We start from the raw sequence: 19,271 nt of genomic DNA, 5'->3' as shown, positions 1-19,271 counted from the left end.
CTCTGAGGACTATATGTACTAGTAAGCCTAGGCCAAGCTTTGCTAGGGCAAATTATGCTCTTTAGGGATATTAGCAAGGAATTCCTCTCAGGGAAAATAGACTACTTCATAGACCTTACCAGGAGGGAATGACTTCTACTAAATGGTTTCAAACCCACCCTACCATAGTAGGTGGTTGGATTTTTTAATTAGAAAAAGGAAACATTTTTCTTTTATCAAGATATCAATGGTAGTTGGATGAGAGTAGCTGAGGCATTTCCTCTTGATTGTGGCCTTTTGTGTTTAGACTGGTTTATTATTCCAGCCTTTCATTGGACTTCCAGGCTGTGCCAAGTGGAGAATTTAGAGCTTGCAAATCAACCAATTTTCATAAAGTTCAAGCTGCTTTGACTTTCTCTTTGAGCTCCACATGTCTGCCTAGAGGTCTGCATTCCTTGTATCAAACTGGCCTTTTCAAGAGCCTCCTACTCTCTTTCTAGGTCAGGGGTCATTACAAATAAGTGGCTCCAGGCCATACATGGCCCACTTGTGAGATGTTTGTTTGGCTGTTTTGTTAGATCTGCACAGTGTTTTGAAAGGCAAGTCATCTAGGCTTGCTCATTTTAACTTACATTGCTCCTGTGCACTAATTGCACAAAACCTGCAGGCATTTGAACTTTCTTACCTCTTTTTGGATCTCTTAGGACATCTTTCACTGCAAATGAAGGTATACTCTCTGAAACAAACCTCACTTGTGCAATTGAGAGATAAGGGGAAGCACTTTCAGCGAGAGTTTTCCATTTACTTTCTCAATGACTGATTTGTTGTGGGGGAAGAGGTGTGGTGTACACAAAGAAAAGGACACTGGGCATGCCTCTCTGTGTGCCATGAGGGCTGCACAAGTGAGTGTCAGACACAAAAGGAGTATTTATTACACACACACACACACACATACAGACACACACACACAGAGCGAGGATTAGATATTTACTCAGATGCTCATACACCCCCCTCTGCCCCACCAGACACACACCAGGAGTACTTTAAAGCTTAATTTGAGAAATTAGTACACAGGTAAGGGTTTGGTTGGTGGTGCTTTGATAGGACAAAAGCCACACTGAGAAAACATACCTTTAATACTCTTGGGTACTCTTTGAACTAGAAAGTTCCTATTATGAGCCTGTCTCTGTGGTATGAAGGTGAGGACACCTTGAACAGCCCCACTGACACAGCCACTACTGTCTTTGTCACCTACTGTCCTGTCACCACGTCGGCAGCACCTCGGGAGGCATTGCCAGCCCTCCTGTGCCCACCCCAACTGGCCAGAAGAATTCAGGGAAGATGCTTTTAATGGCTTTACTGCTACCATGATCACTTGGAAGGAACACCTATTGGAGCTGATCAACACGGCAGCACAGCCCAGGCAGCCCTCCTGTGCTCTAGGATGTACAGGGCACAGGCTGTGTGAGTCCAGGTGCAGTGGCAGGAATCCACTTGTGTCTGTGTCTCATCTCAAATCCGGAATTCCGGGAAACCAGAATTGAAACAGGCTTCTCAGGCAGCGCGGGGGCCCTCAGCGGTTTAGCGCCGCCTACAGCCCGGGACCTGATCCCGGAGACCCGAGATCGAGTCCCATGTCGGGCTCCCTGCGTGGAGCCTGCTTCTCCCTCTGCTTGTGTCTCTGCCTCTCTCTCTCTGTGTCTCTCATGAATAAATAAATAAAATCTTAAAAAAACAAAAACAAAACAGGGTTCTCTTTATAAGGCTACCTAAGGAAGCCATCACACTCCTGTTTGCCCCTGGATCTGTGGTCCTTTGGGGGGTGGGCAGAAAAGCTCATTCTTTCTTGCCTGTGCTGTTCCCATTCTACGCAGGACATCAGCTAGAGGGTGGAGGCCCATTCTTCCCCTGCTTTGGGTTACCTTTCTCCAGGATAACACATGAGCTCACTGTTGTGGAACCTTTTAAAACCTTAGGCTAAATTCTTGCAGCATCTCCTGTTGGGAAGTGAACAAAGCTAACTTTGCTTCCTTGTGTGTTTAGATACTACCACTAATAGCAATGACACTAAACACGTATCCTGTGCTTACCAGAAACTAAACTTTATATAAAATCATTTAATCCTCACAAGCCCCTAGAGGGTAGGGATTATCATATCCCTGTTGTACAGGTGAGGAAATTGAGGCACAGAGAGTTGAGAAACTGGTGTGAGCCCATGCAGTGAGAAAGTGGCAGAAGAGAGTCAAATCTAGGCATCCTGGCCTCTGAATCTTTGTTCCTGATCACCACTAAACTCACTCAGATTAATGATGTAAAACTCTGATGAGATTGATTTGAAAGTTAAATCATCACCAAACTGTTACATAAATATCAGTTATTACTCTCCTTGAGGATGAATTTTAGAGATGTGAATTCCTTCTGAAGAGTGGAAGTATGAGAAAGAATATTAGCAGCACATGTTCTGACAATGTCACAGTGGTCATTGTATTAGTTTTCTGTTGATGTGTTACAAATTATCACAACATAAGAGCCTGAACTTCATACCAAACAAATTTATCATCTTACAGTTCCTGAGGTTCGGAGTAGAGCACAGGCTAGCTGGGTCCTCTGCCCAGGGTCAAATTAAGGTGGCAGCAGGGGCTGTGATCTCAGAGGCTCAGGGTCATCTTCCCAGATCACTGGTTGTTGGCAGGATTCATTTCCTTGAAGCTGGAGGACTAAAGTCTGTTTTCTTGCCAGCAGTTTGCTGAGATCACTCTTGGCTTCTAGAGACCATAATCTAGTTCCTTGCCAAGTGGCTCCCATGGGTAGTTTGCAACACAGGTGTTTGCTTTCTTTAGTCCAGCAGGAGTGCATCCTTCTGAATTCCCATCTCTCTGGTTGGCCAGGATAGAGTGGCTCACCCATCACCATTAGCCATTCATCTAACCTAATTGAGGAAGTGGCCATACCATCATATTTATAGGTTCCACCCAAACTCAAGGGGAGGGAATTATACAAGGTGTGTATACCTGCGGGTGGGAATCTTGGGGGCCATCCACAATTCTGCCCATTATAGTCATTATGGTTTTGGAGCCCATGGGAGGATCTCAGCAACATTGCTAAATGAATTGTGAGAACATTGTGAAATGGGTTACTAATGAATATGGATACGCCACCAAATACAAATAGTACTTCTGCGCTATTCTGGTTAAGTGCCGCAGTATCTGGAGCCCTTGTACTTTGGGCTTTTAGAGGCTTCACTGCCATGAGAACAATCAAGGCCACCAAATAGCCAGTGGTGAAAATTGCCCAGGTAGTTGATGAACTTGATCCCAGTGAAAGTTGATGAAGCAGCTCTTGCAGGGTCATGGACTCGTCCTATTTCTTCCAGACTCTGCAAGCCCCATACAGAGGATTATGCAGTAAATGTCTCTTATCCAGGGCAGAGATTGTTCTTTGAGATAACTACTGCCTCTGTGTCACCAACCCATAGGCAATGTTTCCTTTCCTTGCAGTGTGGACAGTTTGTGTGGTAAGGTGCTGGTTTAATTTCTGTCATGTCCCACTTGCCTTTTTCTTGGGGCAATTTAAATCTCAAAAGTGATTCAGTCAGAAATTAGCATGGAGGAGCTCTAGGGTCTGAGTCTTACGGTAAGGTAAAGACTGGAGATCCTGGTGAGTCACGGGCAGAAGGCTCAAGAGTAAACCACCCTATCCTCACCTGACTGGGAATTTTGTTTGTGAAGTTAAATGTCTCTATAGATATTTAAACATAGATGACTTAGGGGTGAGGTGAGGAATAAAAACTCTTTATTTGGACACAGGTTGGGTGCTTTGAAACTAGGTGTTGAACTAATAAAAATCTTTTATTGATAGAAAAGGTTATTTACAAAGTGCTATCAGTTGAGGTCAGGATACTTTATTCTTTAATTTTCACAAAGATTTATTTATTTTTTAAAGACGATTTATTCATGAGAGATGCAGAGAAAGAGACAGAGACATAGGCAGAAGGAGAAGCAGGCTCCCTGCGAGGAGCTGGATGTGGGACTCAATCCCAGGACCCAGGGTCAGGACCTGAGCCAAAGGCAGACACTCAACCACTAGACACCCAAGTGCCCCTGGTTTTCATGAAGATTTAATAACAATAATTACAGCAACTGCATCTCATGGTCAAGTAGGATGTAAATATGTGCGCAGCACTTCAGTTTATTCCAAGGAATCATGTTCAAAATTGGCAGTAGCCTATCAGGAATACTTAAATGAGGGTGCTGAGAGCATTTTTGTATTTTAGTTATAAAATATAATTAGCATGTTAATTGTAAAACATGAAATTGAAAAGATAGAAGAAAGAAGAAAGTAAAAAAATGCCCATAATTCCAATAAGGGCTATTGATATTTTGGCATACATGGATGGTATTTCATACATATATACAGATACACAACAATTTATTAACTTTATTAAAAATTATTACACATATTTTGAGGTTTTGAACAAGATATTAAATATCCTTCTATAGTACAATGATATGATAGTTAAGAGTATGAAGTCTTGGATCAGATTGGACTGCCTGAGTTTGAATACTGCATCAACATTACCTGATTTGGTGGTCTTGGGCAAGGTATTTAACTTCAGTGCCTTAACGTTCTCTCTGTAAAATGAGGACAATGCTGGTACTTATATAATAGGATTATAGTAAAGATGAAATGAGTTTATGTATTTATAAGTTGCTTAGAATAGAGCCTACCACTTAGTAAATATTGTATAATGTTTGTTTTTATTAATTGTTGCACAGAGTTCCTTCTTCTGGGTGAGGTGCAATTTATTGATCTATCATCCATTGCTTGATATTTGGATGTTTACAAATTTTTATTATCACAAATTATGAAACTCTTATACTCATTTTTATGTGTTCATTTTATTTTACTTATTAGTTAATTAATTTTTAATTGATTTATTATCTTACTGAAGTATCATTGACATACAATATTATATTAGTTTCAGGTGTATAATGTAGTGATTTGATATTTATATGTATTATGAAGTAATCACCATGATAAATCTCATTACCATCTGTCACCATATGTAGTTTTTACAATATTATTGATCATATTCCCTATATTGTGCTTGACAGCTCATTGAAAACAAATCATTTCTTTAGGCTGTATTCCAGGAAATAAAGTTTTTGGACCAATATATATGAACCTTAAAAGTTACTATTATTTATTAGCAGATTTATCTTCAGAAAGGTTGTACCAATGGACACTTCCACCTGCTATACTGAGAGTGTCTGTTTCCGCTTACTCGCCCTTGTTGAGACCAAAGTAGTGGCTTATGTTCTTTTGATTGGCATTTCTTTGATTATGAGCTAGATATTTTTCCATCTGTTTATTTGTAATTTATATTTATTCTTTACAGATTATTGCTTCCTGGATTTTACTTCTTTTTACATTTTCTTTTAAAGTAACATTGTTTCTTATCACAGACCTATTGAATACATTTAACAATGATGAAGATGAAGATGGTGAGAATAGTTGTCCGAGGTGTCTAATGCATACCATAGAGGCAGCAGCCTCATGAGGTCAGGTTTTTGTGCCAGATTGGTCCAGCCTCTGATCTATCATCAGAGATATTTTGTCAGTGTCTCTGTTCTTCAGATTCTTCATTATTACTGTTTTTTGGTTATGCTTCTCTAGCAACAGTATAAATTTGTAATATAGATAAATAATGTATTGTGCAGATTATTCAGGGAAGGGTTGCCATGAATGCTTCTGGCAATACTGCAAAAATGAGATCTTGCCTCTGAAACTTCAGAAATCATTTTGAACTTATAGGTTTTTGTCAGTGACGTTTCATTAGCGAGTTTTCGTCCTTGCATCATGGTAAATATCATGACTACCTGGAAGAGAATCTTTTGGTTTATTAAATTTCTAAGTAGCCACCTAATGGGAAACTGTCAGTAATCCCGTGAACATGTGGTGAAATATTTATTTTTAAAACCTGGATATGCAACAGATCTCAGGCACAAGCAGGATTCACTATTTTAATTAGTTTCTGAATGCTGCTACTTCCCCTCTGGCTACTGGCTGCACTGTTGCTGAGTGTTGGATATGAACAACAGTTGATATTCTCTGGATATTCTCCATGCAAATCTTGCTGTTTCACAGCAGGCTGAAACATACCTGATGAAAACATGTTTGTAACATAGCACGGAAAGATGTAAACTTTGGAAGATGAAGGGAACGTGCTCTGTTCTGGATCAATGGGTAGAAGTCCAACATTTTAGATTACTGCAAAAAAGAACTTTTTATTTATTTATTTATTTATTTATTTATTTATTTATTTATTTATTTATTTTAAATTTGTATTTATTTATGATAGTCACAGAGAGAGAGAGAGAGGCAGAGACATAGGCAGAGGGAGAAGCAGGCTCCATGCACCGGGAGCCCGATGTGGGATTCGATCCCGGGTCTCCAGGATCGCGCCCTGGGCCAAAGGCAGGCGCCAAACCGCTGCGCCACCCAGGGATCCCCCCCCTTTTTTTTAAATCACACCAGAGGTGCCCACCCATAGTGCGGTTCAGCATTTAAAAACTGTCACTGGGGGATCCCTGGGTGGCTCAGTGGTTTGGCATCTGCCTTTGGCCCGGGGTGTGATCCTAGAGTCCCAGGATCGAGAACCACATTGGGCTCCCTGCATGGAGCCTGCTTCTCCCTCTGCCTGTGTCTCAGCCTCTCTCTGTCTCTCATGAATAAATAAATAAAATAAAAAATTTAAAAAACTGTCACTGGGATTCTTCCAGCAGAGATCCATTGACCAAGAAATAGAGGTTACTGAATTTAAAATGAAAAAGGGATCCATGCATTCAGTTGAATCTCAACTCTGAGATTTTACAATTATGTCAATTAAAACATTTTTTAAAAAAATCATGTGACTACTTATCTAAAGCAGTCAAATTCATAGAAACTGAATTTTCACATAAAGCACAATGGTGGTTCCCACAGGTGGTAGGGAGGAGGAAAAGGGAGTCGTTATTTAGTGGGCAGAGAATTTCAGATTTGCAAGATGAAAAAATTCTCGAGATCTGTTTAACAATGTAAATACTTCACATTACTGAAGTGTGTACTTGAAAATGTTTAAGATGGTGAATTTTATGTTGTATGTTTTTACCACAACAAAAACAAAACAAAACAACCTTGTGCCTACTAAGTTTTGCCCTAGGGTGGGCACTGTAAGGAACACAGAAATATAAGGCAAGACAGTTCCTGTATATAGTTGGCTTACAGTTCAATTCTGCTGTTAGAACCAAAATGGTGGCACAGGAACCCAGGTACCCACATGAGCCAGTCATCATGTCATCATTGCTACTGCCACTGCTTCTCCCTTCTTGTTTTCCATTCTCTTGCTAGTGCTTCAATTGAGAGAACCCAACAGGAAGTCAGTTGGTAAGTTAGTCTGAGAAGTGTGGTATGCCATCAGAGGATGGTGCATGGAAGAGAGAATGTGGAATTGAGCAAAAGCAGAAACTATTAGGCACAGTCCACCCCTTTGTCCCTGCTGGACCATACACAGCATTCTATCCCCATCTAAACTTAGACAACAACAACAGCAGCATTCTGATGCTTTTGTGGATGCTACTATCACTTTCACAAATGAAGGCATACTCACTCTTTCTCTGATGAATGAGATACAAAAGTTCCACAGTCAATGCATCCATATTTGGGTGATGTTAATTTTGTTCATAGGTAAGCCCAAATCTTATTTACTTTATAACCTGGAAAACTAAATTGTACAGTGAACTATCAACCAACATTCCTTATATGATATAGGGAAAAGGAAAAGGGGGAAAATGATTTCTATACACAAAATAGGAACAAGGGGATGCCTGGGTGGCTCAGTGGTTGAGCATCTACCTTTGGCTCAGGATATAATCCTGGAGTCCCGGGATCAAGTCCCACATCAGGCTTCCTGCATGGAGCCTGCTTCTCCGTCTGTTTATGTCTCTGCCTCTGTCTCTCATGAATAAGTAAATAAAATATATTTTAAAAAATAGGAACAAGAAGAATACAAAAGAAAAGTCATGCAGTTGCTACAGTTCTCACTTCTGTGACTGATCCTAAGCTATAATTGATATAAATGTATATATCTATGTCTATCTGCATATAGACACAGGATCTACATATATGTAGGTCTATATTTATATCTGTATATTTTCCTTCTTTCCTTATCCATTTCTATGTTTCTCACTCCTTAAGTAGCCCTTTGCTTTGTAAAAATTCTTTTTCTGCTGGATTGACACAAACCTTTATTCCTGAAGAGTCTGTCCTTAGATATCTGTCCTTTATTGGTCTGGTTAAATCTTCTATTAACTTTACTACTGGACATGGAAGTAATAAATGGAATCCCAGAGGATCCTCTGGATTACAGACATGCCTGTATTGTTCAGCATAAAGCCTATTTAATCTTGATAATTGGGATATCAATCACCCCAGTTCATACAGTAAAACCTTTCTTTGTCCATTGGAGTCTAAAATGACCGGGGGAAAACACAAATTTGAGTTCAGTAGAACCATTCTTGTGCCTACAATGGAAATATTTTCCCTTGAAAATGAATAACTCTAAACCAGCAGAGCCTCAAATCTCAGAGACAGGAAACAAAATTGTGATTAGAATATTTGGTGTAAAAAGAGCAAATTCTCCAACTTTAACCTTTGGTTCCCAGATTTATGTATTCTAGGTATGGAAGAAATAATGTCCTCTATGGGTTGTTGATTCAAAGTGTATACTACATTCTGTAAGATAATGTCTTAAAGTTTCAAGATGTTATCTCCCAGTGTACTTGAAAACGTGACATAATTGAGCCTTCAGTAGTTGCTTTCACCATTCTGTTAGGTCAACTGCTCCTGAACAATGGAGTATGTGGTAAGACCATAGAATTTCATGTTCATAAGCCAGTTGCTGCACTTCCTTTGTTGAGAAATTGCCTTAGCCAGAAGAAATGTGAGGGGGATTATGATGGAAAGTAAGGCATTGTCTAAGTATGTGAATGGTGGTGCTTGCAAAAGGCAAATCCATATCCAGAATATGTTTATTCCAGTGAAGACCAATCTTTGTCCCCTCCATGATGTGAGGGAACTGGTGTAAGTCAACCCCCTCAGATGGTTAGCTCATCTATCAGGGCTCCTTGTTGGCTTCTACTCTTGAGAGATTGAGGACTCAGTAATGGTGGGAGCCAGATTTGCCTTGGTGAGTCTATATATAACCTGCTGGATTGCTGCCATGGATACTCTTAAGGAGAAGTCCTTGGATAAAGCACGGGGGTAGCTGGGAAAATAAGGCTCACTGATATTCTTAGAATGTATTACCTTGTCTACCTGCCTACTCTGTAGTAGATGCTCTGAGTATGCACATGAGATAGGGATACTTCCAACCCTTCACCCATTCCAAAGGGTCATCCATATACCTATTCCTCAGTCCTCCTTTTAATCAGTTTTTTAATTCTCTTCTTTCTAATCCTCTGACCATCTGGCCAAATCATTAACCACTAGTTATGAGTAAGTATAGATTTGTGCTTCTGGCCATCTTTCAGTCTAGACAAAGTGGATATCCAGATATACTGTTCCACCAATTGGGAAGATTTTCTTTTTCCACTGTGTTTCAGGGAGTGATGATATATAATGGAGAATCATCTATATAGCATGCCTGAGTCTCTTTTTTCCACTGTCAACAGGGAACTCCACTATTACAGGGAATTCCTCATGAAGTCATTATGTGTAGGTTGAGAGAAAGCAATGTAGGGGGCTGTAAAAATGTGAGTCAACTAATCATGCAACTTGTTTGTACCTTCAGGACATGCTCCAGACCCATCTTACGTGTCACTTTCACTTGGTGACAATGTGGCTACACTTACCTGATTTTATAGCATGGTGGATCAAATGACAGAGTTAGTTTATCTTGGGCAGTTCAGGTCATGTGGTCACCAAGAGTCCAAAGCCAGGAGTCCTACCTCCACAAGAACCTAGGAACCAGCTTTCAAGGGTAAATATCAGTAGCTGTTTCTCAGAGGGAGAAAAGTAGCAGAAAAAGGCCAATTTTGTTCCAAAATGTTAATATTCTAAGTTGTAACTCATATATAGGGCTAGCCCCTAGATTGTTACACCATTGCTTCTTGTACATAGAAGATAGGCCGCAACACTTTTCGGGATTACAGGGAGGTTCATTGGGAATGGAAGCCACAGAATTCTATGTATCAATGAACATACTTTTTTCAAGTTTTCTTAGTTGAACTATGTTCCTTTTTAGTTGATTTTTTTTTCTAGTATTGATCATGGAAATGTACTGAGTGAATTTTAACTCACCTTCCCCCAGTAGGAATCATTATTGCCTTATTTACCCTATCATACCTCCCCCAAATTTGGAAAATACCAGGTGGTTCTTTAGATGCTTTTTCATGCTTCTGAGGAATTTATTGGAAATTTCTTTCTTCTTTCTTTAAATTAAGCAACCTTATTGTAAAACAAAGCACAGGAAAGACACCCCCTTTCCAAATCAAATATATAGCATAATAAATGTCCATAAGGCAAAATATTTATAATGACCATGCCATTCAGGAAATTGAAATTTTCTACCCACTCCAGAAGCCCTTTCCAAGTGCCCATTCTCAATTGTAGTCCTTCTACTTTCCTTTGTGAATGACCATTATTCAGATTTTTATAGCAATCACCCAAACATGTATCCTTAGATAATAGCTTTTAAAAATATTCACTCATTTAAAAAATTAGTGCACCTTTCTTTTAATATAGATTCCCACTCCATCTTTTTCTTTTCTGTATAGTTTAGGTGTGAATGTATCCAGTCCGCTGACCTGTAGTGTTTCTCATACTCTGGATTTTGCTGATTGCGAGTCTTTTTTTTTTTTTTTTAAGATTTTTCATTTATTTATTCATGACAGAGAGAGAGAGAGAGAGAGAGAGAGAGAGAGAGAGAGAGAGAGAGAGAGAGAGAAGCAGAGACACAGGCAGAGGGAGAAGCAGGCTCCACGCAGGGAGCCCGAAGTGGGACTTGATCCCGGGTCTCCAAGATCACACCCCGGGCTGAAGGCGGCACTAAACCTCTGAGCCACCGGGGCTGCCCTGATTGCGAGTCTTGATACATTTTACTGTGTTCCTTTGTCTTCTGTATTTTCTGGAAGGTCGATTTTGAGGTTCGACCAGACTCAGATACAATTTTTTGGCAATATTAGAGGAGTGTTATTCCATCAGGAAGCATATAATATCTGTCTCACCCCTCTTTTTGTAAAGCTACCAATTGTTGGTGCTCAATACTTAAAGGACTTATTTATTAGGATTAGCAAAATGGTGATATTCTAGTTTAGGCTATTTTTTTTTCATTTATCAGGAGGAATACTTTTATAAAAAAATTGTTTCCCTTCCTCTATTTTTGGTCACCCAGTGGTCTAGTTCATATAGGAAAGACAAGAAAAACATTTGATTATTCTTCTTTATTTATCAGGTTTTAAAATAATGAATTTGTCTCCTTTCATCCTCCAAAGATGTATAGGCATGTGTGACTTATGGATGTAGGCATGTACGATGGGCTGCATTTACTTGCAATTAGCTTTTTGAAAGCTCAAAGCCCAGGTGCAGCCTTTTAAAATTGGCTCCTCTTTACTTTCCCCAGATGTCCTTGTAGATATAAAACTCCATGGATTGAAAATTTAAGAGTTAGTTTCTAGATCAGCCTTTTCTTCATTCATTTATGAATAGTTTTTAAACAGGGCACACCCTCTATAGATAGGGAATATGTGCTTTCTGTTTACAAATACTCTAGCCTTTGTATTTAGAGACCAGAGCACTAGCTTCCTGTTGGGCCATTCTCTCTGGAAATTATATTGCTTTGCCAGTGTTGTTCACCTTTTCCGGGAAGATTTGGTATTAATAGTTTTCTCTGTAATGACGTATTCTTCTATGAGGCATGTGCTCTTGTCTAGTCAGATATCTGTAATAAAACTGAAAACAGTTGAAACATTGTCTTTTAATTATTCCCCCCTGAAATTCTCTATGTAATCCAATAAATATCTATAAATTAATCTTCGGGGAAAATTTAATTAATCTTATTAAATATGAGATTGCCTCGGGCTTTTTTGTGTGTGAGGTAGAAGAAATTGCATTAAAATTAACTTTGCCTTCAAAATGTAATTTCCCATCTTCAAAGAAAACTTATCACATCCCTCCTCTTTTGGTAGCTGCTTTTCCTTTAGCTCAAGTGCTGTGTTTTCAGTTTTCATCTTTCAAGCTTGGACAATTCTGAACATTTAAACTCTCATTTCTGTTTCTGTGACACAGGCTTTCTGGCAATAGGGCTCCAAGAAAATCTGACAGAAGTAATACTCAACCCAGCAGACAAAATCAGAACTATCAACAAGAGAGAACAAAGGTGGTTTTAAAGCTTATGATATCAGTTACTGTGACAATTTCCTTTTGGTTTATATCACTCATGTTTGCAGACTGGCTAATATAAGTTTACACTTGTGGGTGTTCTTACTGTAGAAAACTGTTCAATAAAAGATCTTTCTGATTCTCTGGCCTTAAGTCTTTAGTTTGACATTCAAGGCCCTCCATGGCCTTATTACTGTCCTTCTCAAAAACCCTCAATGACTATTTGTTGCTTAATGAACTGAGCACACACTTTTCACTGTGGTTTCAATTTATCTCTCCAGGCTCGTCTCCTGTCTTTCCAATGGATACCTCTTCAGATCAGCTACATTAGATTGCTTCCATTTTCCTGGCATACTGTTATGCTTTCCTACTTTGGCCTTTGTGCTTACAGTTTTTTCCATTTGGAATGACCTTCCCTTCCAACTCTATGTACAGAAATACAATTATTGTTTAAGATCAAGTTGAAAAATGTTGCTCCTTCATGAATTTCTTCTTGATTCCTCCAAAGGAATTACTTTATCCTACCTTTGAACTCCAAGCAATTTATGGATGGCAGTTGTTTTGTGCTATTTTGTTACATGATTAAATGAACATTGCTATTACCATGATTTATGTATTTGTCTAATATATCTGCTCAAGGGAGATAAATAGGATGACCATATATCCAAATATCCCTGAGATAGTTCCAGTTTTCCTGGGATAGTCCTAGCATCCTGTCTGTTAGCATCCTTTTTCACTATCAAAAGTATGTTCATTTGAATAATAAATTAAGTAGTCACTCTTAGAATAAGTTACTGGAGGATTGGGGGCTGCATTCATACCAATGTTTGAATCTCTGGTCATTTATCAGGAGGGGCAGTACAAGGGCAAAGAAGTTCATAGAAAGGAGACTGCCTGTGCAGGGGCCACTGTGCTGAGGCCATCAGGAAATGCTGAAGAGATTAGTTTGAGTCTTCCCTGTTCTACCCTCCTACTGGCACCGCCCAGAAGCTGTTACTTTTCTATCAGAAGCCTGGGTTCCCTGAGGGCTTCATAAACCATCTCAGTATGAAAAGGTGTGGACATTGTTTCCCCCTCAGGTCAATGCAGTTAGAGCTTCAAAGGAGAATATTTAGTGGATACATAAAAGGGACTTTATTTCCTTACTTATTATTACTTATTTTTCATTCCTTTTTATTTTTAAAATTGACCTACAGAGAAGTTGACAGAATAGTACATTAGTCACAGCTTCTTCATTTTGCTGCATGTGCTTTCTCTCTCTTGTTTGTTCCACAGATACACACATTGGATTAAGTTTGTGTTCAAGTGGAATTGATCTATAAATATGCACATTCTTTTTTTGACCCACTTGAATGTAGGTTAAGAACATCATGATACTTCACCCCTAAATACTTCCATATGCTTCTCCTGACAACAGGGACATTATTCTACATAACTGCAGTGTCATGATTATACCCAAGCCAATTAACAATAATTTCCAAATCACCTAATATATAGTCCATATCGAAATGCTCTTAAGCAGGTTTTAAGACCGGAAGCCATTTGATCCATTGTGCTTCTTCTACCTCTTTTGATCTTGCCGTCTCTGTGTGTGTATGCAGGGTGTGTGTGCTTAAGCAATACGTACTGTAAACATGCAGTGTTTGAAATTCTGCTCCTTTTCTTCCTCGGAGAATTTCACTCAGTTTCTTCTTCCTCTCCAATTCTCTAAAGATAGTTCCATCTTTGCCAGGTCTGCTCTTTGCTTTTTATAATTGAGTGATGGAGAATCTGAGATGAGTTAATGGGCTGGAATAAAGGAAAGGTGGGAGGAAAAGTGGGTGCCTTGCAAGATGGTTCCTCCCGATAACCCACCCGACCCAGTAGCTTTAAGATGTGGGGGCTTGGAGAGGAATGGAAGGAACTTTTACAAAGTAAGTGAAGCTCACAGTACCATGAGTTGGTTGAAAAACTTTTATTGTGTGCTAGGCACTGTGCTAGCCTCTGGAGGTAAACTTTGGACCTGAACCGTCTCTACTTCACAGAGGTAAGTGTCCATTGAGGGTAATGGGCTTAGAATGAATAACCACAATGATAAACATATAACCATCAGCAATGATTAGGTACAATAGGGAAAAGAAGAGTAGTCTACAGAATGTGTAGCAGAACCAAATTTTCTTTTGGGAGGTTAGAGAAGGTCTCTCACAGGGAGTCATATTGAACTTGAGACCCAAAGAATGAGTTCAAGTTAGGCAAGTGCAGAGTAGTTAGAAAAGGGCCTCCAGTGTGTACAAATGGCTGCCTGGAGGAGGGAAGCAGACCCTCCAGAGGGCTGGTACTGCTGGTGCTGAGCAGTGGAGAATGGGGGGGAGTGTCAGGTGAAGAGAGAGGTAAGGGACAGACTGTGTTGGCTCAGGGGGGAATTTTCATCTTGAAAGAAGCAGAATTGTTAGATGGACCCTTTTGGAGGTGGGATGGGGAGGAGTTGCTTGATTAGAGGACATAGAGACCTGGATATCACAATCATTGGAAAACTATAAGCAGTGTGACAAGGCTGGAACATGGAGTATGAGGGGGGGACAACATGTTGAAGTTTAAATCCTTCCTGTAAGTTACCCATTTAAGAGTGGGCCTGAGCAGGCAAATGACATATCAAATGTGTATTTGAAAAAGATAAATGTCAAGGATAGTTGAATGAATTGAAGACATTGAAGGCTAAAAGACCTTGAAATTGCCCACAGTAGATAGAGGGTGAGGGCTTGATCTAGGTAATAGAAGTAGGGACAGAGAATAGGAGACCAATTTGGTTATTGATGAGAGGAAGAGTATTAAATAATGTTCAGGTTCCTGGCTTGTGTGATAAGTAGAAAGGGATAGCCAGAGAATAGATGATACGTGCTAAGTGCTTGTGGGAGATCCAGGCTGATGTTAACCAAGTAACTGATTAATTAGTGTTTTCTGACACTGATGGAATTCTCTCTGAACATTTTTGATATGTTAGCATGGTATTTATTGAGAGTTGGAAACACGCAAGCTACTTATAAAGGAGAACTTACATTTTACAACTGACAGATTGCTTTATTCTGAATGGCTCATGACAGACTTATTTTTTTGTATTCGAGAGACGTTTGACTTTGTCACGGTTTTGAAAATATGTTATTTTTGGTATGTTTAGATGGTGGTTTTTCAAAAACAGTTAAATATTACAACTAGGCTTGCTGCGTTTTGTTTTTTTCCCCATTCAGTTTCCAATTAAATATACAAGTATAACATCTGGCACTCTTCTTTTTAAGGACTCTGAAAAAAGAGCTGCAAGGATTAGACTTAGCACTTGACAAATCATCCAACTGTAATATTTTCATCTAGAGTTGAGTCTGAAGCTGACTGAAATGGCCATGTCAGGAACAGTACTGTGTAATGTCACAGAGGAGCCACTTAGGAGTATTCCTAATATGGTCGGGGCATTCTTGAGATGCATGGAATAGCCCATTCGTATGGTATCATCCAAGATGGGAATGCAGCCATAACGTGTCAAGTGACAGGATCCACAGAGCACTTCTTTTCTGTTATTTGTCAGACTTACAGCCCCCTTGGCTGATAATGGGAGTGCTTTCTTCTTTCTTTGCTTCATTTTTCAATAGCAAATCCTTGGACTCTGAACTGGAAAGTCCCTTTCCCGCTTGAAAGTCATATATTCTTAGAGTTGGAAGGGACTTCAAAATTTTCTTAATCTGAACTCTGGCATTTTTGCACATGAGAAAAATGAAACACAGAAAGGTTAAGCAATTTAGCCACAGTCATCCAGACAGTTACTGGATTCTCCAGCCCACCTACAGTCGCCCTTCCAAATGGGCAGAATGGCAGCCTCCCTCTTCCTTTTAGTTTATTTGCCAGAAGTTTTTTCACAGTATGGCACCACTTGGAAATAGCCTAATTCCTCTGAAAGGAGAAATGACATGCTTTACCCAGAAAACTTATTTTTGTTTTTTTCCAAATGGGTTTTTATCCTAACCCAGTGTGACTCCCCTCTTCTGAGAGAGCTTTCACAGCACTGTGTGACACCTCTCTAATGGCCAGTGCTGCCCAGTTGGATGTCTACAGAAGAGTTACAGCAAAACTCCATGCATTTTAGAGCATGGTATTGCCTCCAAATTCAGGAAAGCAGAGATGCTAGAAACTGGTCAGCACCTTTGCCGGAGTCCTTGGAACAGATGATACTGGGAACTTCCCTAGAAGCAACCATTTTTCAAAATGAAACTTTTGAAAGGATCCTTGATTCTTGCAATTAAAAATCTCACACTTGTCTCATAGGACTGAGCACCCCTGTGACTCCTGAGGCCTGTAGTCTTCGCTGCCACTGGAGAGCCAGTGTTGGGTAGGTGAGGTGGGACCTGGAGCATGGCCCAGGTAGGAAAAGTAGGAAAGATTTGAAAATGAGTTTGGGTGAGAAGAGGGAAATTTACTGTTTACCATCTCAGCTTGTAGGGAAAGGATTTGGGAGCCCTGTGCTCAGGAAACATATGTCTGCTCAGTCCTTTCTCTCTTAACAGAATAATCCTCTGGGTATGGGGTTAGGGGCAGAAGCAGGTGGTAAGCATTGCTCTGGCTCTGTTGTCTGTGTTCTGAGACTAAGTGCTGGGGTTTAGGAAGCCAAAAATCTCTGCTCCTGCAGGAACATCTCTTCTGTGAGGCGGTGGACACTACAGGATCCTCCTTCTGGAAAAAGGGAGGGTCTCAGGGGATAAGACGAGGAGGGGGAAACATCAATTACTAGCTCCAAACAGAATCCTGCTACATTTGTAAGAGCTCAGTTAAAGGAAAACAGGGACTGCTTAGTGCGATGTTCTTAATCTGAGCTGTTTCCAAGAGCAACAAATGAGTGCTGTTATCTGAGCTATGCACACAGAATGATGAGAAAATGCATCTTGGTGGATTATCCTCAAATCTTTGGAGTAAACAGAATTTTTCTTCTTACTGTAGCAAAGCTTAGTTCTGTACCAAAATGGTTGTAGAATATTGGAATTCTATGGGAACACAGAGATGATGCATACTGGGTCTTCTCCGTCTTCCAAGGTCTAGTCTTGCCCCTACTCCATGTTGTTCTGAGCCCAGGGACAGGGATCTCCAAGGATCACACCAATGAGTTTATCTGCTCTCTGGCTTCTCCTTGGATTTGGCCATTAGAAAGTATCTACTTCACTATTAAAACTCCTTCATTAAAACTCCATTTGAGTGTGTAATCTCTTTCTTCCTGGGACCTTGAATATGACTTTTTTACAGATGAGGAAACTGGCTCACAGAGAGGCACACTGGATTTTCTGATGGTATCTCTTTTCTGCTCCTTTTCCCTGCATGGTTGAGCATTCATACATTGAGACCCCAAGATCCTGAAATCCTGGATTGGGAATGAGGGAACCTCTGGCACTATAGTTTGGTCTGCTCTAACATGATGGCACATTTCTAAGAATTTTCCTTTTACTTTAAGATGATGTTCTTAAAAATGGTATTTTACAGGTATATTCCTATAATGGAATAGTGTTTGGCCTAAAAAGAAGGAAATCCTGTCATTTGCAACAACATGGATGAACCTTGAGGGCATTATCCTAAGTGAAATAAGGCAGTCCTGTGTGATTCCACTTACAAGAAGTATATTCAATTATACAAGAATGACAAGTTCTAGAGACCTGCTATATACCACATTGTGCCTATAGTTAACAACACTGTATTATATGGCTGAAAGTCTGTTAAGTAGGTAGATCTCTCTCATATCTTTTAATCATACACACAGAATAAGAAGGAAAAAAAAGTATTTTAATAGGTTAAAAAGCAATTAGGGAGAGGACACACCTTGGGAAGGACTCTGTCCAGGAGGGCATGGCTGGACTAGTGGAAAGTTGAGAAATGCCTTCTTACTCCATGGTGGAAGCACCAATGCCAAGGCCTGGCTGGAGGAGGGTGGCTAAATTTATCCTCTACCCCTCAGCCCAGTGCCTAGAGTACCTATCTCCCTATTTCAGTGTGTGACAAGTCAAAATTTCTGGTTATGCTTTTGACTGTCTGTGTGTGTGTGTGTGTGTGTGTGTGTGAGAGAGAGAGAGAGAGAGAGAGAGAGAGAGAGAGAGAGAGAATTTGCATTCTTCCTTTTATGAACTTTCCTAAATTCTCTGAAGAGTCTTTTTTAGCCTCTCATATTTTGTTGATTCTAAGACAAGTTTTATTTTTCTCACATTTTGAAACTCTGTTACCAGAATGTGTCTACAACCAAAAGCATCTTTTGTTGCAATTGGTCAGGTGGCAGTTGTGCTGTAGTTACATTGTCTGGGCATGTGTGAACTTGGTAGTTCTGGTAGCATGACAAGACAACTGCAACCCCGTCTTGTTTCACTCAGCGATCCCTTTGAGGGATCTGAGAAAGGAATCTAAGTCCTAAGTGTTGACTGAAATCCTATGGCATCTATTAGTAAGATTTTCTTGCCAACACTTACGGAAAAGTATCAAAAGCTTAGAAGAAAATCCCAAATATAATACATGAGTTCTCTTTTAGGAAATGTTGCATTACTAAAGCTCTTGGTGGCAGAGAGGACAGTATCGTGTAGGAAAATACACTTACTGGATATTGTGTCAAATATGATTCAAAGAGTGGCTTCTGAATGTGCATACCTAAACCAAAGTAAATTTGCATAGCAATTTATTCCACCCACTTTTTCATGTTTTCCTTTTATACCGATATGATAAAACTCAGATTTTACATAAGTCCAGTAGAGCTCTTTAAATAAGCATGAAATAAAAATTCTAAATCATAGTGTTGCATCACAGTTTATTGTGCAGCCGATTTTCTTTCCCTTATTGCTATATAAAGCAGCATTGTCTCTTGCAATCAATGAATCTTAATAATC

At 39.8% G+C, this 19,271-nt stretch overlaps 1 protein-coding gene across 4 annotated transcripts in view; it reads left to right on the top strand.

Annotated features, from left to right (window-relative positions):
* The window catches only part of NCALD (neurocalcin delta), a 377,982-nt gene that overhangs the window by 92,084 nt on the left and 266,627 nt on the right, over window positions 1-19,271 (top strand). The gene's annotated exons all lie outside the window — the stretch shown is intronic.

This window comes from Nyctereutes procyonoides, unplaced genomic scaffold, assembly GCF_905146905.1.
Source record: "Nyctereutes procyonoides isolate TBG_1078 unplaced genomic scaffold, NYPRO_anot_genome, whole genome shotgun sequence".
Lineage (NCBI taxonomy): Eukaryota > Metazoa > Chordata > Mammalia > Carnivora > Canidae > Nyctereutes > Nyctereutes procyonoides.
The sequence above is the reverse complement of the archived record's forward strand: the minus strand, read 5'-3'. Positions and strand labels throughout refer to the sequence as shown.